The sequence below is a fragment of the Vespa mandarinia genome, chromosome 25 (genome assembly GCF_050613455.1).
Source record: "Vespa mandarinia isolate Hongniang chromosome 25, ASM5061345v1, whole genome shotgun sequence".
NCBI classification, from domain to species: domain Eukaryota; kingdom Metazoa; phylum Arthropoda; class Insecta; order Hymenoptera; family Vespidae; genus Vespa; species Vespa mandarinia.
In genome coordinates, this window is record NC_140834.1 from 1587501 (window position 1) to 1596405 (window position 8905).

General features: G+C 19.6%; 1 long non-coding RNA gene across 1 annotated transcript in view; it reads left to right on the top strand.

Annotated features, from left to right (window-relative positions):
- Positions 1 to 43, top strand: part of LOC146872176 (uncharacterized) — an 18840-nt gene extending 18797 nt beyond the window's left edge. The window contains exon 2 of the long non-coding RNA XR_014983595.1: positions 1 to 43. This exon is cut by the window's left edge and continues 71 nt beyond it. This is a non-coding gene — a long non-coding RNA (uncharacterized LOC146872176).
- Positions 44 to 8905: the final 8862 nt, after the last annotated feature.

The following is an 8905-nucleotide window of genomic DNA, read 5'->3' on the forward strand; positions in this document are numbered from 1 at the left end:
CTTGGGAATCCATCGAACCATGACTGCAATACGAAGATGCCAGACTTTTCTCAATTCTATGGAAAAGTGAGAATTTAAAGGGGTGGTGGTGGGGTGGGTGGTGGGGGAAGAAAAAACAGCAAGACAAAAAAAAAGAACAAAACGAAACAAAAAAAATTAAAAAGAAAAATAGGGTAGTAATAAAAAAGAAAGAATAAGGCAATCATTTAATATCTCTATTTCGTTAGAAATCATTCGCGAATGATTACGCGATATAAACGTTTTCCTAATACAATCGTGGTCACTTATAAAACATTGGTCTTTGTTATTAGAGTAAAAAAAAAAGAAAAAAAAAAAGAAAAAAAAAAGAGAAAAAAAGATAAAGAAAAGATAAAGAAAAGAATAAGAGAAAGGAAAAAAAATATGTATTTTTCATCACTCACCCTACCACCACACCCCGCCGTTTCATTCGTAATTATTTAAAAAAAAATATATATATATAAATAAAAATAATCAGAGATCCAATAACAACAATAATATTATATAAAAAATACATATATATATATATATTAATATATAATAATAAAAATCATAATTATTATTATTGCAATTATTATTTATTAATTACAATAATAATTATTGTAAATATTGTTATTATTATTTATCAACAACGAATATTAATTATTATAATTTTTTTTATTATTATTATTATTATAATTTATTAACAATAATAATAATTATTATTATTATTCATCATTATTATTATTATTACTCTTTTTTGTTTTTGTTTCTTTTTTTTTCTTTTCCATAAATATGCCATATTTTTTTTTTATCATTTCATGATAGTAATACTAACACAATAATAATAGTAATAATGATGATAATAATAATAATAATAATAAAAATGTATCCTAATTAATGAACGAGATGGGAAAAAAAAAGAAAAAAGCAAAAAACGATAGAACGAAATATATTTTGTTGAGAGTATTTTTTTTTTTTTTTTTTTTTTTTTTTTTAATAAAAAAAAAGAAAAAAAATGGATTAGATCGAAGGTAATTAATTTTTTTTTTTTTTGTAAAAATATAATTAAAATTTTTAATTGATCATTGGAACAAAAATTTTTCACACTGAAATAATCGTATAATTGAATCTCAATATCTTATTTTTATAATTTAAAATGATTAATTTCGTTCGAAATTAGATTTAATCAACGTGAAATAGAACGTTTAAATTAATAATTCGTATTAATGATAGAATATATTTAATTAGAATATTTGTTAATTAATACTTCTGTTAATTTATTTATAATAAATTAATCGATGTTGTAATCATTTGCATTGGCCTCGGAGTCGTTATAATTAGTCGCAGATATAACGATTTAAAGATATACACATATGTGTAACTAGATTATTATGAAAAAAAAAAAGAAAAAAAAATAAAAAAAAAAAAAAAATAGAAAAAAAAATAAATAATAATAAAAATAAAAAAAAAAAATTCGTCATCGTTACGATATCTCGAGAAAAATATCATTTTTAAAAAAATGCATCGATTTGGAATAAATTGTTGTACAAAAAAAAAAAAAAGAAGAAAAAAAAAAGAAAAAAAATAAAACTAACGATTGTTCGAAACTTCTTTTTTTTTTATTTCTTTTTTTTTTTATTTTTTTTATTTTTTTTTTTTTTTATTTTTTTTTTTTTTAATAAGATCGTCAAAGAAAAGAGATTAGGTCAAATCGTTAAAAAAGAAAATGAAATAACGTGCGCATAAGTTATACTTATTAATTTAACGAAATTAATGCCACGAATATTACCACTACAATTCGATTTTAAATATACAGTTGGAAATGACCGTAGAGATACGGTCACGCAATAGTTTAAACATACTTCCGGTCGACAGCCATTGCAATTTTCTTCGTGCAATCATGTTTCCTCTTTGAGAGAATGCGCGAGGTTTTACTAAAGAGTAATTGTATATAAATATAAATGAATAAAATGAATTTATGGACGTATTACAGGATTGACATCTTGCGAAGAAGATTTTACCTGCGAAATGCATCCGGTATGTTGTTTAAGAAACTTGTTTACATATAAATATATATATGTATATATACGTATATAATAATATGTGTATAATATAATATATACATAATATATATATATATATATATATATATATATATATATATATATATATATGTGAATTTTGAATAGATTATTTATTTTCTTTTATTAAAAACATAATTAATGTAATCCTAATATTGTATTAAAATTGTATAATCGAATAATTACATTTTATTTAATAATAATCATTTATATATACATACAAACATATATATATATATATATATATATATATATATGATTGTATTAAAAAATATGTATATATATATAAGTAAATAAATATAAAATAAATATTTTATAATAAAAATTTTATAAGTAAATTATAGTTATAGGAATTATTATAAAAATATAAATATATATATATATATATATATATATATATATACAAATAAAATATATTTAAAATATATATTTTCTAATAAAAATATTATAATGATATTATATTATATATATATATATATATTTTTATATTAAATAAATAAATATTTATATATATAAATGAATATAAATTAAATATTTTATAATAAAAATGATAATAAAAATTTAATAATTTTTTATAATTAAATTGTATTATTATATATATATATAAATATATATATATATAATAATAAATAAATATATATATATATGTATATATACATTAAATTACTTAAATATTATAATTTATATAATATTTAATTTATAATCTTATATAGAAATTATTATTATCATTATTATAATTATTATAATAATTATTATTACTTTATGTTTGAATATAAATAATAAACAGATTCATCTATAATCATCCTCGTGCAATTTTAAAAATCAAATGAAAATAATTAACAATAAATCATCTCAAATAAAGTCTAATAAATTTTTCAATTGAACATAACAAAACTTTTCAATCAACTAGAAACTTTTGATCCATCTACAAACTTTTGCCTTATTGTATTATTTAGTATTATACAATATCAATATTATATACATCTCTCTCTCTCCCTCCTTCTTTCTATGTAAATGTATATATATGTATATATATATATATATATATATATATATATATATATATATAAGTGGTAGGGAAATGTATCAAAGACTTATGTTAGCGATTATTTTCCGGTTTTCCGTTTACTACTTGTTACCTACTCTCTCTCTCTCTCTCTCTCTCTCTCTCTCTCTCTTTGTCTCTGTCTCTCTCCTTCTCTCTCTCTCTTTCTATTAATGTTTCTATCTCATTCTAACCAACTGAAGTAAACCAAGTTCTTTGATCCTGTGTCTCTTGAGAGGGAAAGTATTTTATAACACGGTTCGGTTAACAAGAGAAAGGGGACACGGTTCGCTCCTAATTTCTGTTTTAACTTGCTAGGAAACCTATATATGTATATATATGTATATATATGTATATATATATATATATATATATATGTATATATATATATATATATATGTATATATATGTATATATATATATGTATATATATGTATATATATGTATATATATATGTCTGTACACGACTTACTTACTATGAAGTAAGTAAAATATATATATATATATATATATATATTATTTATATGTAAAGTAAATAAAATAAATATTACATAAAAAATAAGGAAAGAATGGAAAAAATTTTTTTTTAATATGCATGTACATACACATACAAATATATATATATATATATATGTATATCTACAAATACACACACAAAAATATATTTATATATATATATATATATATATATATATATATATATATCGTTTAGTTGGCTATAGGACTAGTTGCCATATTGGATAGTTCGTACCAACTCGATCACTATACTATTATTCTACATTATACCACATACCTATTGCTATTCCTATAATGTAATCGTCGATTTCGAATGTGTGTGAGTGGTGTGTGAGTGGTGTGTGAGTGGTATGTGTGTGGTCTGTGTGTGTATCTCTGAATTCTTACGTAGTACTGGATGAGTTTCTAAATGGGCAATAAATTGTACATTTATTTACTTATTTTGTATGTATTTATATATATATATATTTATTTATTTATTTAAAAAATTCTTTTTTCTACCCCGTTATTACTTTTTATTTCAATACGGGTTTATATAATTTTTATAATATCATATCATGATTTTACTAGAATAAAATTTCAAAAGTAAAATAATTTCGATAAAAATATTAATAATAATAATAATAATAATAATAATAATAATAATAATAATAATAATAATAATAATAATAACAATAATATTAATATTACATATATATATTAAAATATAATAATAATTATTATTATTATTTATTTATTATTATTACTATTATTATTACTACTGTTATACTCTTTTTTGTTTTTTTTTTTTTTTTAATAATACACATTTCGTATCACCTGATGATGTTAATAATAATAATGATGATGATGATAATTTTACTTATAATAATAATAATAATATTATTGTTATTATTTTAATAAAAAGAAAAAAGAAAAATTATTACACCATTGACATATGTGATAAGAAAGAAAAATATCATTAATAAAATTATAAGAAAAAATTCGTCCGTGCGATATTAATTATTAAAATGTTTCATAACTTTTGACAATTAAAAATGATAGAAAAAAAAGAAAAAGGTAGATAAGACGATAGAAGAAATTAATATTACACGATTACAATAAATAAATAATATTCATTAATAAAGATTAATCTTTAATGATAATAATATTCTATTTCAATATTAATTATCGTTTACATAATTCCTTTATCGAAAAATGAATCTGTAATAACTTCCTTAGGATATAATCCAATTGATTCTAATTGAATTTTTTTTTTTTTTATAATTAATAAATATATAATTCTAAAAGATTATTCGTATGATTTTTAAATATATATATATATATATGTATGTATATGTAAGTATTATCAGGATTACATACTCGCGATAATTTAATTTGAAAGAAAAAAAAAAAAATATATATATATATATAATGTGATTATTTTTTAATGCAAATTTGCGTTGAAATTTAAAATTTTTCGTTATTAGAAAAATAATTAAAAGCGTGGAGCAAGATGGATATCAAGATCAGTTACGTAAATTGGTATAAAGGGAGAGAATGAGAGAGATAGATAGATAGATAGATAGAGAGAGAGAGAGAGAGAGGGAGAGAGAGAGAGAGAGAGAGGGAGAGAGAGAAGACGAGCAAGGATTTCTTTTTAATTCGTGACTTTAACTGTGCACTCTAACGTCGAGAACGAAGCGCACTTTCACTTTTGCAATTAACGTCAATATACATATATGTATATAAATGTCTATGTAGGATGTAATTGAATATTTATCAGAAAAGTAAAAAGAAAAAAAAAAAAAGGAAAAGAAAAAAAAATATCGATAACAAAAATAATAGTAATTATTATTTTTATGCCATTGTTTTTATTATTATCTGATCATGAAAAAGTGTCGTAGATTTGTACGAAAATAATAATAATAAAAATAATAATAATAATTATTATTGTGATTATTATTACATTATTGTTATTATTGACATATTATGTGATCATGAAAAAATGTCGAACATTTATAAAGAAAAGAAAATTATTATCATTTTTATTATTATTATTATTATTATTATTATTGTGATTATTATTATTATTATATTAGTGCTATTGTTATTATCAGATTATAAAAAAGTGTCGGACATATATAAAAAAATAATAGTAATTATTATTATTCATTATATTTTTGTTAAATGTTATTATCAGATCATAAAAAAGTATAAGACATTTAGAAAAATATAATAAGAATTATTATTATAATATATATATTATAATTTACTATTATTATTATCAGATAATAAAAATTGTCGATAGAAAAAAATAATATGAATTATTATTATAACTACTATTATTATTATTATTATTATTATTATTATTATTATTATTATTAATATTATTATTATTAATATTATCTAATAATAATAAAAAAAGTATCAAATATTAATAAAAAAATAATTATTATTATTTTTATAACTTTTTATTATTATTATTATCAGATCATTAAAGAAGAATCATTTTTAAAAGTATTCATTTTTTAAAATTATAATGACAAAAATTATAGCTGTTGTTGTTATTATCATTATTATTGTTATTATAAATAATAATATTCATTCGTATAATTAATATTTTGATATAAATAATAATAATAATAATAATAATAATAATAATAATAATAATAATAATAATAATAATAATAATAATAATAATAATAATACTTAATTATTACAATTATTATATTTATAATTATTATTATAATTATTATGAGATCATAAAAAAAAAGCATCGAATATTTATTCTAAAAAATACTTTATTATTGATGATTAATTAATGGCACATATTTTTAAATTCAGATTTTTATTAATTTTTTTAATATCTTTTTTCCTTCTTCATATTTCGAAAAATTTGTCAATAGTTTATTTATAGCTCATTTTACTTTATGTAACAATTTTACAAATTTTGTATCAATTAAGCTAATAACATTCAATTAAAATTAATATCAATTTTATTACATTTTTCAATAAATAATCATTTCAAGCTTTCGATTTTAATTACTGCAAAAAAATTTACAAATTTTTATTTTTATTAATATTTTTAATATCACTTTTTCTTTCTTCAATTTGCCAAAAATTTGTCAATACCTTAAAAATCGACTCAAGAAAAGAAAAAAAAAATTATATATATATATATATATATATATATATATATTGTACAATTTGATTTTTATCAATTAATTAATACATTCAATTAAAATTCACCTTAATTTTTTTATTTTTATAATAAGCAATCATCTTTATCTCTTTCACTTTATTTTCTTCTCTCTCTCTTTCTCTCTCACTCTGTCTGTCTCTCTCATTCTCTCTCTCTCTCTCTCTTGCACTCAGTTATAATATTAATCCCAATAAAAAAAGAAAATAAAAAAAAGGATAAAAATAACACTTAAAAACAGAATAATGCAAAAGCCAATATGCTATTTATCACGCTTTCATATTTTCGAACGAAAATCGATTCCCGTCGCATTAACACTATTAAATTGCAACGACAACAACAACAAGGGGCAAAAAAGAAAAGAAAAAAGAAAAAAAAAAACAAAAAAAGAAACAAGAAATCAAAAGAGAATAAACAAAGGACAAGTACTGTATAAACTATACGAAACGAACGTCCAGCTTCTTAATTTTTTTTTTTCACTTCTTTGTGTTTAATCCTGTTTTTTCTTTTTTTTTTTCTTTTTTTTTTTTTTATTACTATTATTATTAATTTTTTGTTTGTTTTCTTCTACACCTCTTGAAAATGAACTTTCAACGCTGAATATCGTGAATCATCCAACCGAGTTATTCCAACACTGTAACACCTTTTTTTCTGTTCTTTTCTTTTCTTTTTTTTTTTTCCTTTTGTTTTTGTTTTTTTTTTCTGTTTACGATCGAGAAATATCCAAAGCCGAAACGATTCCGTTGACCGATTCGATAATGATCGAATTAATCATGGCGGTCGCGGTCGCAACTTTTCTTGACGTTGCTCGCCGTGACGAATTGCTCGTTGTTGACTTATAATAATCGATAATGGAATCGAAGGAAAATATTCTTCTTCTATTTTATTTTATTTTATTTTATCCTTTTTATATATATATATATATATATATATATATATATATATTTTTTTTTTTAAACCCAAGACGAGACAGCCAGGTACGTATTTAGAATGAGGCCCATGAGGCCCATGAGGCCCATGAGGCCCATGAGGACCGTCAGGCCCATGAGGACCGTCAGGCCCTTACGACGCGGGGCCTAGATTGCATTAGCCGTCCATTTGTTCGGCCATATTTCTTTTTACTCATGTATTATTTCTTTTTTCTTAATTCTACTTCGTTGAAGAAAAAAAAAAAAAATAAAGAAAGTAAAAATGTCTTAAACAAGGCTTATTATTATTTTACGTTAATCTCTTTAATATATATATATATTTTTTTTTATTAATATTATAAATGTAATTTATAATGCACGATATTATGATATTTGTAAATAAATAAATAAATAAATAAATAAATAAATATATGTGTGTGTGTGTGTGTGTGTGTGTGTTGTAAATATTATTAAAAATATTACTGAAGCATTGAAGTCAAGATTTTAAAAAAAAAAAAAAAAAGAAAAAACCAAAAAAAAAGGGGGAAAATAAATAATTTTTTTTTTTAATTTTGATCAACTGAAATAATTTTAGGGCCTGCTAAAAACGTATATACGATCCTGAGATGACTTATCGTCTATTTGTGTCTCTTATCATTCGACGTTATATAAATAATAAAAATGAAAAATGATGAAGGAAAGAGGAAAATTAATAAAATGAAAAAAATAAAAAAAGGGAAATTTTTTGGAAGAAAAGAAATTATAATAAAAAGATATAAGAGGTATAAGTTTATATTAAAAATTATTATTATTAAATATTAATAATAATAATTAAATATGATAATAATTATTAATAATAATAATGAAAGAATAATGAAGAGAAAAAATCTGAATTAAAAAAAGAAAAAAAAAAGAAAGAAATAAAATAAAAATAAAATGGCAGAGTAAAGGTTCATAAAAAAATTATTATTATTATTATTATTATTATTATTATTATTGATTATTAATAATAATAATTATAATATGATGATAATTATTAATAATAATAATGAAAGGATAATGAAGAGAAAAAATTTGAATGAAAGAAAAGAAAAATGAAATTAAAAGGAAAAAAAAAAGAAAAAGTTATTTAAATTGAGTCAACAAAAAAAAAATTTGGCTATAAGATTTTCTCCAC